General features: G+C 33.7%; 1 protein-coding gene across 3 annotated transcripts in view; it reads left to right on the top strand.

Moving 5' to 3' along the window:
* Window positions 1-21,065, top strand: part of FARP1 (FERM, ARH/RhoGEF and pleckstrin domain protein 1) — a 308,923-nt gene that overhangs the window by 95,297 nt on the left and 192,561 nt on the right. The window lies entirely within an intron of this gene.

Genomic DNA, 21,065 nt, shown 5'->3' on the forward strand with positions numbered 1-21,065 from the left:
TAGAAGACAGTGTAGCAAAACAAATATTCTGAAATGTAGATAGTTTTCTGTCATTAAAAGTTAATGTACAAATATTTTCTTAGTTTTATATCTTGAAAATTTATTAAATGTGTCCAATATACTTTGGTATATATAGGCATCTTATACTGGCTTCATTTAAAGTAATAGCATGATATTTAACATGAAGGTGCTATATTATGTTGCTAATTATTAATTGATTAACTTACTAACTTCCAAAGTCTGTTCATCATGGTAACATATATGGTGCCAGTTAATTAATGTTTGTGGAAAAAGTTATTTCCCTTGACTGAAAATTTCCTCAAAAATTTTTTTCTAATTCGATCATACTTTCCTCTTAAAATTTTCAAGTTTGTCATGAATATGGTAATTGACTTGGGTATGTATTTTTAAAGGTTGTCATGTCATTTGTCACTGGACTTGCTGGTGTATATAATTGTGATAATATGAAAGTGGCTTTCACTGTAGGGTTCTTACAGCTGCCAACTATGATATTAATTTGAAGAGGGCTAGTATGGCAAGATGTGTTAATCTTTCTTTCCGAGAGAGTCTCAACTTGTCAAATTGGGCATGAAAATTTATCTACTTTACCATTTGCTGTCAACTTCTTTTCATTACATGCTGACTTTTTTCTTTCTCTCTCTCTCTCTCTCTCTCTCTCTCTCTCTCTCTCTCTCTCTCTGTGTGTATACACACACAAATATGTATATAAAATTGATATCTTTCTGTAAAGAAGTAAATTTCTATTGAATTACTGCCACAATAAAGGAACCCAGACTTCCAGTAATATTACTGAAAATACCTAATGTGCTATTATTTTATATCTTTGTCATCGTTGTTTTATCATTTCAATCATATATGATGCTTCATGATCTACTTTGGGGTTTTCATGGCAGTGATTCTAGAGTGGTTTGCTATCTTTTTCCAATTCATTTTATAGATGAAGAACTGCGACAAACTGGTTTAAGTGACTTGTCCAGAATCACACAGCTAGTAAGTGTCTGAAGTCAAATTTGAACTCAGACCCTCCACTATGTTATTTAGTTGTCAATGAAACAGGTATTAGGCAAACAGTCCCTATGCCCTGGTAAATTTGTTTTCCTTTTGAGAAAATTAGAGAATTTGATACTGGCATTTGTTAGACTTGCAGTTGAATCAAGACTATTTATGTCTTTTTTTTTTTTTTTAACATCTCCAGTGTTTAGAATTTGTAAATCACTAATAATTTCAAAACCCAATTTTCCACCTCTCATATCTTGGTTTCTTGAAATGCATTGGGCCTTTTAAATAAATCAAAAAGCATTTATGTGCCAAGTACTTGGCACATTTCTATTCATTTTAATCAAAACTTAAGTAAATTTAAATAAAATTTAAAACACATTTGTTTAAATTTGAGGAATAAAATATCCAGTACATATGAGTTTAAAAGGAAGTGAGAAGTATTATATTAATGGTAAAAAGAAAATATAAAACAGAGAACAAATATTCATTAAACCTCCTTAAACAATTAAAACATTAACCTTTGTTTTTAGGCGCACATGGCAAAAATTATACGTGGTCTTTGCAGGTCATGAGAGGTGGATATTTTTAAAAATATATACAATTTGTCTGCAAGAGAATCAGACATCAGTGTTTTAGCTTGTGATAGAGAACTCTTTTATTGAAAATATTACATGCCTCGCTTTTTAAAATGAAATGGTTGATGAGAACTTGTGAATTTCTTATAGTCTTCTTTACATTTATGTTAATGCTTAAATTACCTTAAGATTTAAGTATGTCTCACATTGTATTTTTTCTCTTTGGTGTTCTTATAAGAATTTCCTATTTGATATTCTGTCTTGAGCCTTGAAAGTTTTTCTGGATGGCTGCCAGCTCTATCACCAGGGACTTGTGGGAATCTCTGCCAGTTCATATGCAAGCCAGATTATCCACTGAGAGCCTCCCCAACACGCTAGTTTTAGGCTTTCCAATGAAAACAGACCCACCAGGTCCTGACTGTGGTAACCAGAGTCTGAGCTCTTCAGAGCAGGATGAACAGATTTTTATCATGTCAAGCCAAGAATAAAGTTTTTTTGCATTTCTGGATAAAAGCCTAATTACCAAGGGTAGACATTTTAAACTTGGTTTTGCTAAAGATCATGAGGACTTCCATTTTTGGTAGCATGGCATACTGCCAGGTGTCAGTCTATCTCTCTGGCTCATTACATACTCCTTTCTCTTCCTCCCCTTCTCCACTCTCTGTGTCACTTCAACACCTTCCTTTACACTGTTTTCTTATCTATCCTTAAGTATTCAACCCAAATACTATCTTCTCCCTGAAACTCTCTATAATTCTTTCTTCTTTTCCCTCTCCAGTACTTTGTAGTAACACATTTCCCTCCCAGATGTAAAATACTTGCTTTTTGTATCTTATCATGTTGATATGTTGTATAATATTGTAATGTAGTTGTGTTTTCTTCCTCTACTAGATTGAAATGTTCTGAAGACTTTTAGAAACAATGTCTTATCCAAACTTTGAGAAATTTAATTTAATTACTAACTCAGTACTTTTCATACTGTATTGTAACACTTAATAAATGTATTGCATGGAAATAGGTACGGATTTCCATAGGAATGAATGGACCAAAAAGAATCCACCCTCAGTTGTGTAATCGTCTTACCTGTGATGTCATCACTGTGATTACACTGCCCATCATTCAGGAGAAAATGAAAGAACTTTGAGAGAGAAGTGATTTTGGGGTAGCAAAAGAATAGAAGGGAAAATGCCCCTAGAGCAGCATATGCAGAGCTAGTGACGGAATTTGGGTCCTTGAACTTGGTATATTTGACCATTAGTTTCTGTAAACTTCAGAGTAGACAGATGATTGGTGTACTTTTTTAATATGCCAAGGTCAAAAGCAACTTGAATCCTATGTTTACAGCCTGCACCTTGTATTTTGATATAGCTTAAACCTAGTATTTTAAGGTTTGTTGTAGAAAATCTGGGTGGAGATCAAGATGAGTAGAATTTTTTTTTTCTAGGTACTTTTGCATTCTACAGAAAGCAACTTGAATATATTCCTTGCGTGCACATGCTTGATGGTGGTAATTGGGGAAGATGAAAAGAGACTATAACTCAAAAAAGAATCCCACCTACACAGTGAAAGCAGTTTTAATAATATGGGTGGTTTTTAGAAACTATCTGATTATACAAAAAAACCAGGAGATTTCCTGAATTGAAGACCAGGCAGAAAAACTAGTCATATTCTGATTCTATATAGGTCATATTCTGATTCTATGTAGGTATCTATCATAAGCTTCTTAAGAATTTCGATTATAAGATATATCTTATTCCTCTCATAATTAAGATGTGTGGATTAAAGGGTTTTTCCATCTCTGTTATGTGATTTTTAAACTCCCCCCAAATACTAAAATAAATCAATAGCTGAGTGAAGCTTAGAATTAATTAGAATCTAAATAATAGTAGTGTATATTTATGTAGAGTTGTGAGATTTACCAAGCTTTTTACATATTATATTCTTTGATCCTTACAGCAACCATATGGGGTAAGTGATATTATTAGTTAATAATAACTGGCATTTACAAAACATTTTAAAATTCGCAAAGTACTTTACAGATGTTTACTCATTTGATCTTAATCACAACCCTGTAAAATAGATGCTATCGTTAGTCTCACTTTACAAATGATATAACTAAGTCTGGAAGAGTTTAAGTGACTAGAATAAGGTCACATATCAGTAAGTGTCTGTGGTAGAGTTTAAGCTCAGGTCTTCATGCCTCTTAATTGCAACTATCTTAGCTACCAAGAACTAAAAGTGCTTTTTCTATCTAAAAATCTACCACATGTAATTGACCATCTATCCCTTTTCTTGAATATGTCTATCATAGGACAAATAAAATAATGACAGTATTTCCTTCAAGTTTTTAAACAACAAATATTTGTAGTATCTGAATATCAAAGTAAATAACTTTAAATTGGTTTAAGAAGACAATGGAAAGAAGAAGATCTGATGCCTTAGCTGAAATTGCAGTGTGATGAGAGAAAAGAAGAACTTTCAGATGGTGACCTGAATTTGGGTACATTACATAACTTCTTATATTTAGTTCCCTGGTCTGTAAAATGGGGAGTATGGACTGGATTTTCTCTGAGACAGTATTTAGTGGAAAGAACTGTATTTAAAGTCAGAAGACCTGAGTTTAAGGATAATGATAATATATAGTGTTTACTGGGCACCAGGCACTGTACTAAGAAATTTCCAATTATTATCTCATTTGATTCTCACAATCACCCTGGGAGGTAGGTGCTGTTATTAGCCCCATTTTACAGATGAAGAAACTGAAGCAAACATAAGCTTAAGGGTCACACAGCCAATAAGTGTCTGAGAGAACATTTGAACTCGGGTCTTCCTAGCTTCAGGACCAGTGGTCTATACACTATACCACTAGCTGTTCCTGCTTGAAATCTGACTCAGTTATTTATCAGATACAGCTATGTAGTCACTAACAAATTACTTTAATTTCTCTATGCAGGTCAGTTTTTTCATATAAAAGTAAGATTGAGTTTAACAAAGTTTAATAAGTGCCCATTTATATGGAAGATGTTGATATAAATATATGTGTAATATAAATCCAGTTCTCTATAGTCAGTCTGCCTTTCAATCTTTGTAACTCTTGAATAATTTTAACCAAGGTAACATGAATTTGGCTTCATGTTGTGCTAGATGACTTTAATTTCTTAGATGAGTGGTTCATTTTGGAAACTGGAATATTTTGCAAGAAAAGATGAAACCTCAGAATTGGGCTTCTGACAATCCAACACATGCTCAGTTTCAAAATAAAAATGTTGCTGTGCTTTAAAGACTACTGTCTGCCCCTTATTTAGAAGGAATAGTTTCTAATTTTAGCAACAACAACAAAAAAATTCATCCAGCATTCCAACAAAGAACTATTACCTTCTAAATATGGAATATCTAAATAGATTACAGGTTTTGAACCTTTCTTCTTTTTTGCCAGCCTTTTCCATTTATGAACCTGACATAAAGTGTAGCTGACCTCAGGAAACCAAGGAACTTCACCCCAGATGTTATATGTGATGGCTTTTTATTTACATACCTTTATCTACCAATGGGTGTGTCCTGATTACACCGATGTAAAAATATGTAGTCTTTACCATAATGTTAATACTTTTAACCTTTAATACCATTAAGTGACTTACCCAGGGTTACACAGCTAAGTTAAAATCCTACCCTAAATACTTTAAAACCATATATCTCTGGTCAAGTCATTAACCTCTCTGCCCTGAGAGTTTCTTATCTGCAAAATGATGGCCTCCAACTTCTTTTCTAGTTCTAATTTTTTGTCCCTCTGATAATATTTCTCTTTATTCTCTTATAATTGATTTTGATATATTGAAAAACATTTTCCCAGCAGTGACTATTACCTTTTTTGGTCTTCGCCATTACAAACAGCCTCTGGCTTCTAAGTAAACATCATAAGCATTGGAAAGATAGAGTTCATGCTACTCTGTTGTATGGAACAAACTGAAAATAGTCCCAGCTCTTTGGTTTATGAAAGCAGTGATGACTATTTAACCCATTCTGTTCTGTAATATTTACACATTTCTTCTAAAGCACCTTATTGATCTACCTTTTAGAGTTCCATTCTTAATGTGAATTACTCCGTTGCTACTTCCTTTGGGAGAGCACAGGAAAAGAATCATACCACATGAACAGATGCTCTGACTGTGTTCCATTCTCTGACTTGCTCCAACATCTGCAGAATGTTAGGAATAAGCTAAGCCAAAATATGAAGTTAACTCCCTTCTTGGGTCTTCACAGCTTTTATTGAACATTGTCAGCAGGGTGAAAATAAGAGGAAGAAGCATAGCTGGGAATAGCCATCCTTATCCCTCTTTTTATATAGAGATAGTTAAAGCCTTCTTCAGTAATAATCAATCCAGGGACAGAAAGATTTGGAGGGAAATACTCACAGCCTATTCCTTTGGTAAAATATGCTGTTGCAGGTGTTGGGATAGGGTAGAAAAATTCCTACATCTTGTGGAGAAAATACAGGTAAAAAAACACAATTCACACTCAGGGCAAAGGCAGCCTCTTTATTTTATATTGTTATTGTTTTCCACTCCTCTCATCATCCCCCAGCATACATTTAAGCTGTCTTGTCTAAATCTTTATGACTATATATTTTTTTGACTGGAAGAAAAAAAAAGCCTAGTCAGCTTTAAATGGAACTAGTGAGTGGGAAAGGTGTGGGTGGGGAAGAGATTGTATGAAGTTATATGAAGAGCATTTACTAATGTTTATGAAAATATCAACGTTTGTAGTACAGATGGTACTTTTTGATGCAAAACAGGCTTGTGTAGGAGTAAAAAAAAATCAAACATATGTCTTGAATTTTCTCTGTGCAGATCATTCCTTAAATAGCCTTCCTTGTGTTTAGCTTTATACATGTAGAAACCACTGTGTCTTATATCCCTCATAAACACTCTCCCCCTTCCCCCACCATCCAAAACAAAACATACAGACATACAGACTACGGTTGGTTTATTTGGGGAGGAGGGGTGGAGAAAGCCTCCAGCAGCTGGAGGGGTAGTCTGTAAATTAGACTGCAACTTTTTTTTTCCAGAGCAGGTTAAGTAACTGGATCTGTTTTCCTTACTTAGTATAACTGAAAGCTGAGCAAGCCCTAAGGCCCTTCCACAGGCCTACTTTAAAGTAATGCAGAGCAAAGGAAGATGAAGTTATGTTGTAGAAAAACTTGGAATTACTTTTGGCATGGAATAATGAAACTGCCTCTATTTAAAAGTTTTTATCTGTAGTCAGATCAAATCAGCAAGTATTTATTAGTTGAGTATTCTGTGCCAGCCACTGTGTTAAGCAGCTAAAGATGCAAAAATGGGGCAAAAACAGTCAAGCAGCTCCCAGTGAAAAGAGGAGACTACATGTGAACAACTATGTACAAACAAAAATTTACAGGCTAAATTGGAGAAAAGAAAAAAGGCATTGGCATTAAGGAAGACTGTCAGTTTCATTAGTTGCAGTAGGCGACTATGAAAATGGCACTTGCCCATTGTAGATTGTATAGGAAAAGGTCATTTTTATTTGTTGTTGTGAAATTTAAAATGCCATTTTTATTTAATGAAATATTTTTCAGAGTATCATCCCAGATGGTACTTTTAATGCATCATTCCCCCCCTAATTCTGATTATAAGGTGATTTGGGGTTGCATGCTACATGTATTTATTTATTTTTGACCAAGTTTTTCTATTATTAATGGATAGTGTGGCAAGGGGGGTAGAGAGAGCCTCCTTAGACCAAAGGAAATCTAGATTCAAAGGCTATGTCTATATGACACTGTGCAAGTTACTCTTATGGGACTCAGCAAATCTATAAATTATAATTGTAGAGAAGGTGCTAGCCTGCATTGGTAGAGGGAGTGTCCTCATCTATACGAATGAAATCAATAGATGCAGTTCTTATCAGCTTCTTTATTATTATTATTTTTCAATTATCATATAAAATTTCTACCAGTTTTTCCTTTGTTGCTTCTAGTTTCATTCTGGGCATTTGGTGTTATATAGCAACCCCAGTTTTTCCCCTTATAATTAGTCTTTTTTTCCTTTTTTTTAATAACAACTTTGGTTCTTTTAGGCAGTGATTGAAAATGGAGTAGTGTCCTATTTTCAGAAAATAATTACTCAAGCATTTGTGTGTTTAGGGACTTTGTGTTTTGGGGATTCAAGTTTGGGAAAAATAGTCAGTGAAAAAAAAAACATGAATTGCTAGGGTATTTCCTATAAGAATCATAAACAAATGAAGTATGACGATAGTATAGCACCAAGATTCTCATGGATAAAATGTAACTTACTTTTATTTAAGTAAACAAGACAACTCGAGTAATGAGTAACATTCATCTGACTTTGAGTTTAATTTTAAAAATATTCTTATATATTTTTTATTTTTGAGTTAAGTATATTAAAATCATTGTAGCATCATTTAGAGTCAGTGGTCATAATCTAGAGTACTTCTTTACACCTGTGTTAATTTAAACTCTCCTTAACTTTTAACCAATTTCATTCGGAAATGTTTTACAAATTGAATTTTTTTTAAGGATCCTAGAATATGAACTTCTGCCAGATTTTTTGCAAGTAAAGTGAATTTTGGCTGTGAGAACTGGACTAACACTTGGGAATTTGGGGTCTTAGTTCTGGTCCTGTCACTAATTTACTGTGTAAACTTGGGCAATGTGCTCATAACTCTTTCTGGTTCGGTTTCCTTCTCTTTAAAAATGGGAATAATAATAATAATAAATATCTAAATGTCACAGATATCATGGAGACAAAATAGAGTAATACATGTTGAGGCATTTTGAAAAATAGACAAAAGTGTTTTGCAACTCTAGAAGGTAATTATTTTGCATAATATTAAATTAACTTGTCTTATAATCCTCATATATTTATTTCTTACCATAAATCATATATAATTCAGTCATATTTTCACCATTTTATCCACTGATAATTACAATGATTCCTGAAATGGCTCTGACATGACATAGGAATGAAGTATGAATTATGTCAGTAGCTTGTGATTTTTGGACTAATGGTTACTTATTTTGTTGACATCACAAAATTTTGTTCATTGATAGAAAAATATTCACGAAATTCTTGGAGGAGTGGAGGAAGACAATTATCTTACATGATAAGAAAAATAAACTAAATGGTATCTAAGTAAATGATTAGCAATTGGTGGGTGGTCATAAATTTTCGAGTTGGAAAGGGCTACAGAAATGTTCAAGTGCAGATTCTTCAATGTATAGATTAAAAAAAAAAAAAAAACTGATGGCCAGAGATTTGCAAGGTTATATGGTAGAGTTGAGAGGCTGCCAGGTCTGGGAGTCAGAAAGACTCATCTTCTTGAGGTCAAATGTGATTTCAGACATTAGCTCTGTCACCCTGGTAGAGTCACTTAACTCTATTTGCTTCAATTTCTTCATTTGTAAAGTGAGCTGGAAAAGGAAAATGTAAACCATTCCAGCATCATTGCCAAGAAAATCCCAAATGTGGTCACAGAGTGTCAGATAAGACCAAATAATAACACATGGACTCCTCATCCATTGCTGGTTACTTTTAACTCTATACATGTTACTCTAGCTTTATACATTTAAAAAAAAATTACATAGTCCAAGTCAAATATGTTTTACATTGATTTATATACATCTTTGCTGCTCAGTTTAACACATATCATTTTATTTTTTTTATATGTGCTGTCCCTACATATACATTATCTGTAGGACTGAGTTTGGCAATATTGAATATCACACTTTTGGAGTGCTGGAGTGATCTAGTTTGTTTATTAAGGAAGAACTTGATCATTTTTTTTGCTTTATGGGAGAAAAACAGAAAGCTTAGGTGAATTGGGAGTCAACATTTGGAATGCTTTTTGGCACTGGGGGTATTAACTTGATTAAATGCAATTGGAAAGTATGTCCCAATCCCAGATTTCAAATACACTTTCAACATTTCCAGAATTGAAATTTGGGTTAAAAACAAAACAAAACACCTAAGTTTCTTGTAAAGTTCTTAACAATTGAGTGCATGGTATGGATGGTATGGAAACATTTATTTTGTGTTGTAACTAAACTGAAATCAGTTTTAGAAAATATGACGTTTTAATTTCAAGAAAGAATTTTAGCCAGTGGCTAATCCTGAAACAAGCACCACTTTGTACTGTGCAAAGAAATACTCTGATACTGACATAACCTTTTTCATTTCCTGGCAGTGTCCAGACTGGCTGGAATTGTCTCACAGCCTTGTATCTTTCACAAGTGGCCCGGATAAAGCCTTTCTACTTGGGAGTAAAGTTGTTAACTAATTCTGCTTTGAAAAGTGTGCATTTGTTACCATTTTTCCTTTCATGTTGATTGTTTAAAGTGTAAGAATGCATCTTAATTTCCCCTCCCCCGTTTTCCTTGGACTTTTTTTTTTTTTTTTTTTAAAACAAAGTTAGCTTGGCTGTGTCCCAACTCCTCCCCTTTGGTCAGGAGGGTAAGTACATCCTGATACGTCAGCCAGCTGGCTACCTTCCCTTGTTCACAGCATTTATATACTTCCACAAAGTATTCAACTGCTGTTGGGTGAGGGAGACTAGGGACCTATGGAGCCTATCTCAAACTCGGTTTTTTCCTTCTTGCAATAAAGAAATCTGGGCTATCTGTGAGAAAAGTGAGAAAAAGAATAAATTCCAGACATGGGACCACTGGCATTGTGAAAATAGGGAGGCAGGAGGTAGAGTATCCTGTGTGAGGAACAGAGAGAAGACCAATTTAGGTAAATTTTAAACTATGTAACAATGAGTAAATGTGCCTAGAAAAACTGATTTGGAAAGGGCTTTAAAATAAACATTGAAAACTATGTTTTATTCTAGTTGCAATTTTGGTAATGATACCAAGGTGATGGTTTATAATGGTCAAATATTTTCCTAATTTTAGACAGTTGAGTAAATTAAAATAATTTATTTTTTTAAATATTTATTACAGGGGTTGGTTAATAATGTCAAGACAGTTATTTCATTTGCTTAAGTTTTGGACATTTTAAGTGGATACAATCCATATTGATTTAGTCCAAGAGTCATTTATTAAGCTATAATCTTTTGCCATCTGGCTTGGTTTCATTAATAGTTTTTAAAGACTATGTCAGTCAGGCCCATTCAATTTTATATTCTTTTTGTCTTTGTCAAGAGAAACAGGGAAAACATGGTGAACTAACTAGTAATCATGGCAAAATGAAATGGGTTTTATTTTAATGTATCACTTTAAAAATGTATCACTAATGTATCACTCTAAGAATATTTTAGCAGTTTAAATATTTATGTATATACATTGATGTACATATATTCATATAGAAAGTTTTATTGTGCTTTGATTTTTTTTTTAAAAAATTACTTAATTATTCAGTACTTTTAAAAATTCCATGCTGTTTGAACGTCAGTAAATGTACTTAAAGATAATTTCTGCCTGGTCATTTGACAGTATATGGGAACCTAAAGCTTTTCTCTTTCAAGCTATCAACCAAGTGTATGAAATTGATAGTTCCTCTTAAAAATGACAATTTTGAACTTAGCCTAAGTAAGCCTCTTGAGGAAAAGATAGCCTCTCCAAGGCTATCATGCTACCTTTCCATTATTATAGGCCCCCATTTTACACACAAAGATGACTTTCTTAAGCAATTTCAGTGGGAACAACCCTTTTTTTTTTTTTTTTTTTGGTCTATTTCTTTCTTTCTGCCAACTTTATCTTGTTCCAGAAGTTAATTTGGTTGGGAGGATATGATGTACATGGTCAGTATAGTATGTTTATGTGGGTGTGTTTTGTCGGTAGAGCTCATGAGAAGAGATTTGGAGGAACACTTAAAAATCTTCCAATATAAGGAGACTTATAAAACAATATAAAGGCATAAGTGGATAGGTTTCTGGGTCTGCAATCAGGAAGACTCATCTTCCCAAGTTCAAATCTGGCCTCCGATAAGTGCCACACCAGCTGTGTGATCCTAGGCACATCACTTAATCTGTTTGCTTCAGTTTCCTCATCTATAAAATGAGCTGGATAAGGAAATGGTAAACTACTCTATTATCTTTGCCAAGAAAACCCCAAATGGAGTCACAAAGAGTCAGACAAGATTGAAAATGATAGAACAGTCACCACTACAATAATAGACCAACTATTTGACAGAAATCAGACTCATTTTTTTTCAAATTCTCTATCAATAAAAATTCTTTTAAAATGTCAACAGTATTATAATAATTTTACATCTCAAAATGACAGAAAACTTAAGAACAGTAAACAACAAGCCCATTTGTGGAATTTCCACACAAACTTAAATTTAGGAAATACGGCCACAAGTGATATTTATATGCATTATCACCACCTATGTTTTTCTGTATGGGAAGAAACAATTATAAATCCTGCTTATGATTCTGTCCATCATGAAGATAGATTTCTTTAATCAATTCTGTAAACAGTGTAATTAAAAATCACTGTTCATGCTGCCTTGTACACAGATGTAATTGAATTAGAGGAGATACAGGCATGTCCATTGCTAACAATGGGAGATTCATTACTGAAGACCTGAATTGAGGGATATTGGAAGCACAAGCAAGAATTACTTTAAGTAAAAGTTAAACAAAAAAAGCCCCCCCCCCAAAAAAAAAGCTTGCTGTACACGTTTGGATAAACATAAGAATGATTGGTAAAGAATGAATGATTTTCATAGTTTATAAATGACCTAATTGCTTAAAACAAATCTTGAATGGGTTAAATTATTGGGGGGATAGTATAGAGCTTTTAAATACATTTTTCTCTTCTTTCTCTAGAATACTAAAAGAGTATAAAATAGATGTCTTCAAGAATACCTATTAGATACTAGGAAAAAAAGAAGCTTGAATAAAAGACCAACTTACCTTTTTTTTTTTTTTTTGTATTCTATATCTAACCTTCACTATTCCCATAGTACACTTGGTTATTGCATCAGTGTGCTCATAGCTATATAAAATAATTAATGAAAAAAGTATTTATGTATTAAACACATAGCATTTATCAGGCAATATGCTAAGAATTAGGAATACAGATTGAAAATAGAGAAAGTTCCTGTCTCCTAAGGACTTTATATTCAAAGGAGGTTATGTTCAAATGTGATTGGGAGCTTTGGGGAAAAAATCTAGTCTGGGAAGTCACAGAAGATGGTGAATGAAGCCATAGGGTTGTCAGTTGACTTTCTTTTAGTAATATGATAATAGTATTAAGAGGAAGAGTGGGGAATAGTAGGTAGTGTGTCAGGAAGATGATTAGATTCTCAATTTAAACATTTATTAAGCACTACGTACCTAGGTTCTTTGGTAAGGAATGGGATTACAAAGAAAAGAAGCAAAACAACACAAAACAAAATCCATAGACTCTGCTTTCAAGAAGCTTACTTTTTAGTAAAGGTAGATATGGTTGGGGGATTTAGGCATACTTATGTAGTTGACTCTCAGCAATCCAGCCACCACAGATCCAGGTTCAGAATTCCATCTGACTATCTTTTGCCAGAAAAATGGCCTCTGAGAACATTTTACAGAAATGAGGATGATTCTCAACTTGGTACTATCCTCTTCTCCTATCTACAACAGTCAAGCACGTTCTAATAAATTTTCATGAATTGGGAATTTGAGAAGCATTTCCTCTGGTTGATGTGATTATGTTTTTTTTCATTTTTTTCCTTTTTTTCTCCCCTCCCCTCCTCTCCCTTTCTTTCTCTTCCCTTCTTCTCCCCTCCCCTCCCCTTCCATCCCCTTTCCCTCTTCTCTCTTCTCCCCTCTCTTCTCCCATCCCCTCCTCTCCTCTTTTCTCTTCTTTTCATCCAGAAAAGAAAGTCTTTACCCTGAGCTCTTGTTAGCCTTATTTTAATCTTAAATTGGTAGTATGGAAAGAGTTGCATTGGTTGAGTTTGTCTCATATATGATTTTCACAGAAAGAAAAAATGAAGTTTTAGAATTCATGTTGAAAATTATTAAATAAGTACATCACAGAACAAAGAGCAGATTGTACAATAATCATGATATGAATGCAGAAATGGCACGTTCCTTAACTTTTTCATTCTTTTTTGTGGACCAGCAGTCCTTACAAATGAAGAGAAAAGAAGATAAGGATATCATTACATCAGGTGAAACCCCAAAATGAAATTTTAGCTAGGTGTCCCACTGGAGGGAGTGCTGAACTTGGAGTCAGGAAGACATAGTGAATCAATTAACTGCCACAAACACTTAAATTAGGTATATTACCCTGTACAGGTCACTTAACCTACCTTAACTTTAGTCAGTAGTGGAGAGAATCATAGCACCTACCTTACCGGGTGTGTATCCAATGAGATTAACATATCTAAAACACTTTGTAAACCTTTAAAGTGCTATATAAATACTAGTTATCACTTTAAGGGAAATGTGGCTTAAATTTTACCTAAAGTAAATCTAGAATGGGGATTACAAGATTAAAATTGAAAGTACCCATAAGAGAGTGATTATGAAATCCAAGTTAGAATCAAACCTTTTCCTCAATTCTCCTCCACAGTGTCCCCATCCTCATTATAGAGTTCTGGTTTTATTATAAAGCCATAGATGATTGAGAGTTTTGCTGTAGGAGTATAGTCAATTTTCAGATAACAGGATTACTTAACAAAGTGGTCTATTGCTACCTGATACTGCTTCTATTCTGTCTTTTAGTCTTCAGGACTTTAGTGAATTAGGCACATAGCAACATTTGTCACATTACTCTTTTATGGAAAGGTCTGAAAGATTGAAAATATAATTCTTGTTCACTGGTAATGTGTAATAAATAGATAATTTTAGCTGTTTTCCAGGGTAACTAGGCTCTCAAAAGAACTCCTCAATAAGTGAATTTAATTTTTTTTTTTTTTTTGGTCATTAATCAGGGACTCTGACCTTTGACAGTTGAGCTATGGGATACAAGCAAAGGTTACTTTTTAATTAAAAAAAAAAAAGGTAACTACATGATTTTTTTTTAAAAAAAGTATTGTTTCCCCCCCCCCCCCAAAAAAAAAGCAAAATATGAAAAATTGGGGGTAAAATCCTGAGCTCAGAACAATAAACTACCATTTTGGTATTATGGAGAAAAAGGTCTTTTTCCTTTCTTTTTTGTAGTTCTCTGAGACCCAGCTGAGCTTTTGTGACAATTAATGAATATAAAATGCCCTTCTTTCCTTGTGAATAGTTTGGCAGTGGTGGCTGAACAATTTCAGGCATGAGAAGAGAATAAAGCCTTAGACGGATGAATAGCTGACATCTAACCCCTGTTCATTTCCTGGACTGGAGACACACATGATTCATGTAATAGTTAAAGAAATAAATCTAAAATGTTGTGCTACTTATTTCTTATAGATTCATTGTTCTTCAGCATATCTTTGAAAAATTCCAATAATCACAATATGTATTAAACTATCATAGATGTGAACAAAAAAAAAACCCATAAAAAATAATGCTAAAAGTCATAGGTGGATCTAAAATTACCATTTCCTTTCCCCTATGGAATTTGTTTAAGAGTGATAAAAATGTATTTATTTTACCCAATTTTATTTTACATTCTGACAATTCTACCTGATGAAAAGTTGAATTATCATTGATGTTATATCAAAATCATTTTACATCATTGATGATGTAAAATGTGACTTTAGTAGACCTTTCTTTGTTTGACTTCCATAGTGATACAAAAGATGGAATCTAAATATAAAGAAGATGAGTTCCTTTAGGAAATTTTTGCCTCTTCCTCCCCTATAGTCCTTCCATAAAAACTTCTAAAAAGATAAAATATACTTTGTCTAAAGTGCCCAAACTGAACTTTAGGGATTAAAAAAGGGAGTGGGAAAAGGAATTGGTATTTTTAAGTGCCTATTGTGTACTAGACACAACAGCATATTAATTCATTTTACATGAATTGACAAATTTTATTAAGAAAAGCAAATATACTTTAGTCTGAGTCATGGGATATTACAATTTTATGGTATCAAATTTCAACCAAATATGGAAGTTTAGAGTTTTTTAGTTTTCTGTGTTTTTCTTCCCTCATATTTGAGTCTTGTCTAACACAATTAATTTTCTACCCATATTGGCATGTTATGTAGTTGTATGATAAAGTGGGAGCAGGGGAAGAAATGCCTGTTTCCTCTGGAAATTAAAGCTGTTTTTACTGAAGGACAGGGTTGAGGAGAGAAATCTAAAATTTGAGATGACAGTTGAAACCATGTGCTTGATTTTTTTTTTAAAGTTCTGTAGGTTATACTTAACTATTCATCATTTAAAAATACTTGTCCACCAAACTCTATTTGGAAATATAGAAAAGCTACTGGATGAGTTAGCATAATAAGCAAAAGAAATTTGTGATCTGAATTTTTGGGAATATCCATATTTTAAAAGATATTTCACAGAAATCCTTGTTATTTTACTTAAAAAAATAGATCCATTGATCCTTTAAACTCAATCTCTGGGTGGAATATCTAGAGAAAAAGATTGCAGCTACTTCCCCATTACAGAATTATATTGATGTCTCCTCTATGATCCTTGATTTAAAGATTTAAGTGTCATAATTTAACAACCATCATAATTTAAACATGAAAATTTGAATGTTTTAGAAACACCTATGATGCTGCCGTCCAAGTTAGCGTATTGCCCTCAACTGTTATTTTATCAATTGTGCTTTTGTTGGTAGAGAAGGAACTGCTTTCCCTTCCCCTTGCCAGTTTTTAAAACATCACTGAAATTTCTGTTAGTGTTCTACTAAAGTTTACTCCCTGCTGATTCCATTACTTAGTGAATGAAAAGCCATGGGTTCAGTTTTATGGTAGTTTATTTTTGGTATTTGTGTTTTGGCTTGAATAACAAATACTTTTTAATAATGAATAATTTTCTCCAAGGAGTTGAAAGCTCTTCTGTAAATCACCATTTAGGTAGGGAACTGTAACCAGATGATAATTGGTGATAGAAAGTTGGTGATAGAAAGAATTCTTATTAACATTAGTGCTAAAATTGTAGTCTATAGTGGTCCTATGGATTGAATTTTTTAGGTTTAATCCTATTCCTCCTACCTAGTATATTTTTGTACTATTAATTTGAATTTATGATGTTAAAAAAATAAAAAGCAAAAAAAAAATTAGCAAAACCTCTAATTGTAAAAGTATAAGGAACAGGGACAGTTACTTGATGTAGTGGATAGCTTAACCCCAATTGCCTGAACAAAACAAAACAAAACAAAATTATAGGGACAATATATTCAAGGAATATTTTTGATTAGAGGGGAATTGAAGGAACAGAATCAGTTTCAGTGACTCTCACCCCAGTGTTATTGGTTCTGTGTTCTTTCCATTGGATAGCAGTGGATTATGGGGGCAAGAAGATGTCCACTTAAGTCACAGAAAGAAGCTACACTTGGAAACGGTCCCTTCCAAATGCCCTGAAGGCAAAGTGAAGAGTTGTACTAGAGTGGAGGCATTGGTTTCCTACTTCTCATCCCCATCCTTCCTTTCTATTGTTAGAAGCTCAGTGTCCTCCAAGAACTAATATTCAAAAAAAGAGAATTAAGACCTTTGCTATCCTAATTGAAGAGTGCATCATATGGCTCACCTTAGCAAACTAGCTCCCTCTATGTTTCATATTTCACCCTGATCATTTCAGTCATTCAAAAACCTCTTCCATTCTTTTATTAAAATTCATTTATTAAAATGAGATAGTTCTTAGAGGACTGGAGTCTAAGGTAGTTCTAAGAGGGCTAAGCACTTTGTGATCCCTTAGAAGGTATTTAGACATTACAGATATAGCACTACTTGAAGCTGTTCATTGGCTTTTCAAAGTTATGATTTTAAACAAAAGGGCAGTTAATTTCACAAGAACAGTATTATAAAGGAAGGATACTCCAAGTACTATAGCAGAGAGTTAGGGATAATGATATGGTAAAATTGTTGAAATAGCCTTATGAGGAATTATTTGCATGTACTCTTAGATTGAGAGAGATTCTTTAAATCAGGCTAGTTCTGATGCTCCAGAGTAGATATAGAATAGGTGGACACTTTTCACAATTAGGGGTTAATATCCATTGTCATGCTCACACTTTAGCAGTGACTTTTATGGCTAGGATGGCTCTAGGACTGATACAATGGGCTATTCATTGACCTCTCTAGAAGTCCATGAACCTAATATGACCTTAAACTTTCTTAGATGCTGAAAACAGTATTGAAGCAAGGAAGGTTAAAAATAATCTAACCTGCTGGTTTAGTCTGAAACATAGGATCTTCCTTGTTTTTGTGGGTGACTTTTGTCTAGCCATGCTGAGCAGAGTCAGGGAGGAGGAACAGAGAAGTTATTTTTGCTATCACTACTTGATTCCTTATGACCATCTTAATATTAAGACATCTCTGGTTGTCTTCTGATAGAGAAGTGGTAGAACACAGACTCTGAGTGAAGCAGAAATTATTAAACAATGCCAGTGTGTTTATTTGCTTTACTTTTTATTTTCTTCCTCCTTACTTTGTCTCTTTGTTCTTTCTTACTCATTCTATTCCTCTATTTTTCCCTTTCTCCTCCTTTTTCTGTGTAAGACAACAGTGGTTGTTTTTTTCCCTTTTAATAGTATTTTTTTCCCCAAATACATGCAACTATAGTTTTCAACTTTCACCTTTGCAAAACCTTGTTACACAATTTTTTTCCTCTCCTTCCTCCTCCCTCCCCAAAACAGCAAACAATCCGTCTAAATTAAACATGTGTGATTCTTCTAAACATTTCCATGTTCATCATGTTACATGAGAAAAAGCAGATGAAAAGAGAAGAAAACACGAGAAAGGGAAAAAAATCAAACAAATAACAACTCTCCAAAAAGGTGAAAATACTGTTTTGATCCACATTCAGTCCCTATTGTTCTCTTTGGATGCGAATGGTACTTTTCATCACAAGTCTCTTGGAAATGCCAACAATGTTTGTTTTTTAAAGTTCTTAAACACTTTTTAAAAATCCTCAAGTCTTTGAAAATATGTCATAATTTGGATTTGTGAAATATAGTGGCCATGAGGTTGAATGAAGAATGTGATGTTCAGTTATCTGCATGTGAAACTGAAATAAACATAAAGCTAATCTCTAAGGTTGTGATGACTTTGGAAATGATTCTTCTTAGTTCATCACTACTCCAGCCATAACACATATTTTTCAACCTTGCTTCAGATAACTTTATCAGGGAGGTCATTTCTTAGACTCATCAGAGACTGAAAAGCAGTGGGGGCAAGGAAAAATGGTGTTATTTTTAAGAAATTATCTGCAGCTGTGTAATTCTCCTTTTTCCAAGTTTTTCTCTTTCATTTTGTTACCTACTAGAAAAACAAGCAAAGAAACAACAAAACGAAACAGAAAAACCTCAATAAAAATGCCTTTTTTGGGGGGTAGTTTATCTCAAGGCTTCTATATATGCATTATACACTTTAAGGTCTGAGTTTATTTCCTCTTAGAGAAGATCTATACCAGAGAGCAGTTAGGGTGTGGAATACAAGAATTATTTATTCAGTAGATTATGGTTTTGGAGTTATTCAAAAGGTGGAAAGTGTGAGATCCATTTCCAAATGATCTTTATTGGGCACATCATATAACAAATTAATGACATGAGAAAAAAATTACAGGAGAGAATTTTTTTTTTTTTTACCACAGTTGACACAAGGTAGGATAAGATAGGATAGCACCTTTCATTTAAGGTTTCATTTGTTCAGTAGACTCTCAGTTGTGGAAGTTCCTTCTATCAATGTAGGTTGGTACCTTAATTTTAACTTAGAGATTTTAAAGTTAAGTCTTAGTTGACTAAAGCAGTGAAAATTTGGATCATTTGCTTAGGATGACAAAGTCAGCATTTACTGGAAGAAAACTTGGCCCCAGGAACAAAATATGAAAATATTATTTCATGATGCTTTTAGATGTAATTATATTTTAAATTTCTGTTTTTGAATATTGTGTGAGAACATTTTAGAGTGAACACAGTGCCATCAATACCTGGGTTCATCAAAGTGATACAGATAATGACAGTTAAGGATTGATTGGGGGGATATTTGAACACATTCCTTTGCATCAGTGCTTTTTGTAAAACAAATGCCAATGTGAAGTGCAAAGGCTTGCTGGATTCAAACCCCTGTCCTATTATTAAATAGCTGTATTGTTGAGATTATCACTTAATTTATATGGGTCTCAATTCTTTTGTCTATAAAATGAGAGCTGCGCTAAATTACCATGAAGGTCCCTCTGGTTCTAAATCTATAATCCTATAATCCTTTGATCAAATATTCTACTCATCTGTCAGGCTGATCTTACTGAAGCACAGGTCTGACCATTCTGTAACTTCTAGTGACACTCTGTCAAATATAAAATTCTCTGACTTCTAAAGTTCTCCATAACCTGGATCTTTTCTACTTTTCCAGTCATGAGTCTTCCTTTCTCCATTCACAGTGCTGCTAGCTGCCCCTTTATACCTCTAATTTATACTACTAGAAAGATCCTTTCCACCAGTAGAAACCAATAAGCCTTTCTCAGAGGAATCTTTGACTATGCACAATTATACATTGTTCTATAGTTTAATTCTGTTTTGATGAAGGGTTCTTTAGCAGGGGAAAGATAAGTTTCTTTTTTTTTTTTAACAATAAATTGATATTTTAATGTTTTTCCCCTTAAAGTAGTCTTTTCCCTTTCATTTGAGCTGTTGTTTTCAGCATCAGGCCAGAACCTTTGATTTTAAAACAAAAATAAAACTCTTCAATTAGATGCAATGTGCATCACCTGTAGTTACTATGTAACACATGTTAACAAAGGAGAAAAAAGAAAAGAATTGAACTGTTTTAGAATTAAAACCTGAAACAAAAAAATTAAAATATAACCTGAAACAATCAAGTCCAGAAAGACCAGGCAAATCCATTTCCTTTGCCAAAATCTTACCAAAAAGGGCTCTGGGCCAATTGCCAAGGGGGGAGAAGCAAGAAGTCTGGGGCATAATAGCAAATCCTTCAAATGGGGATCCCCGTCATCACTCTCCCCACTAGGAGAGATTTCCTTAGGATTTAAAGATTTCAGGAAAAGAAGCATTTGTAGATTTTCTTGATGAGGGAGCAATTAATGCCTTCATAAATTAAGGAGCTGTGGGGCTAAGATGGCCAGAAGGGAATAGCTGCCTAGAGAGGCAGCTTCTGCCATCCAGCACCATACTGAACAAAGATACAGCCCCATTCTGTATAGCTTGGTTGTCTTCCCAATTATTATTTGAACCAGTTTTTTCCTACTAGTAAGAGACAAACTAGGCTTTTAATAGCTAAGAAATCTCTCGGTTTAGTAAGCACAACCCAGAACCCACCCCTTTCTCTTAAATCAGAGCTGCCAAAATGAAGCTGAAAGAAGACTCCTGCCTTGTTGATACTTAACTAGAGATTTCTTATACCACTTTTGATATTGTGGCAAAACATGCATTACTGGAACATT

The sequence above is a fragment of the Sarcophilus harrisii genome, chromosome 3 (assembly GCF_902635505.1).
Source record: "Sarcophilus harrisii chromosome 3, mSarHar1.11, whole genome shotgun sequence".
In the NCBI taxonomy this organism is placed as follows: domain Eukaryota; kingdom Metazoa; phylum Chordata; class Mammalia; order Dasyuromorphia; family Dasyuridae; genus Sarcophilus; species Sarcophilus harrisii.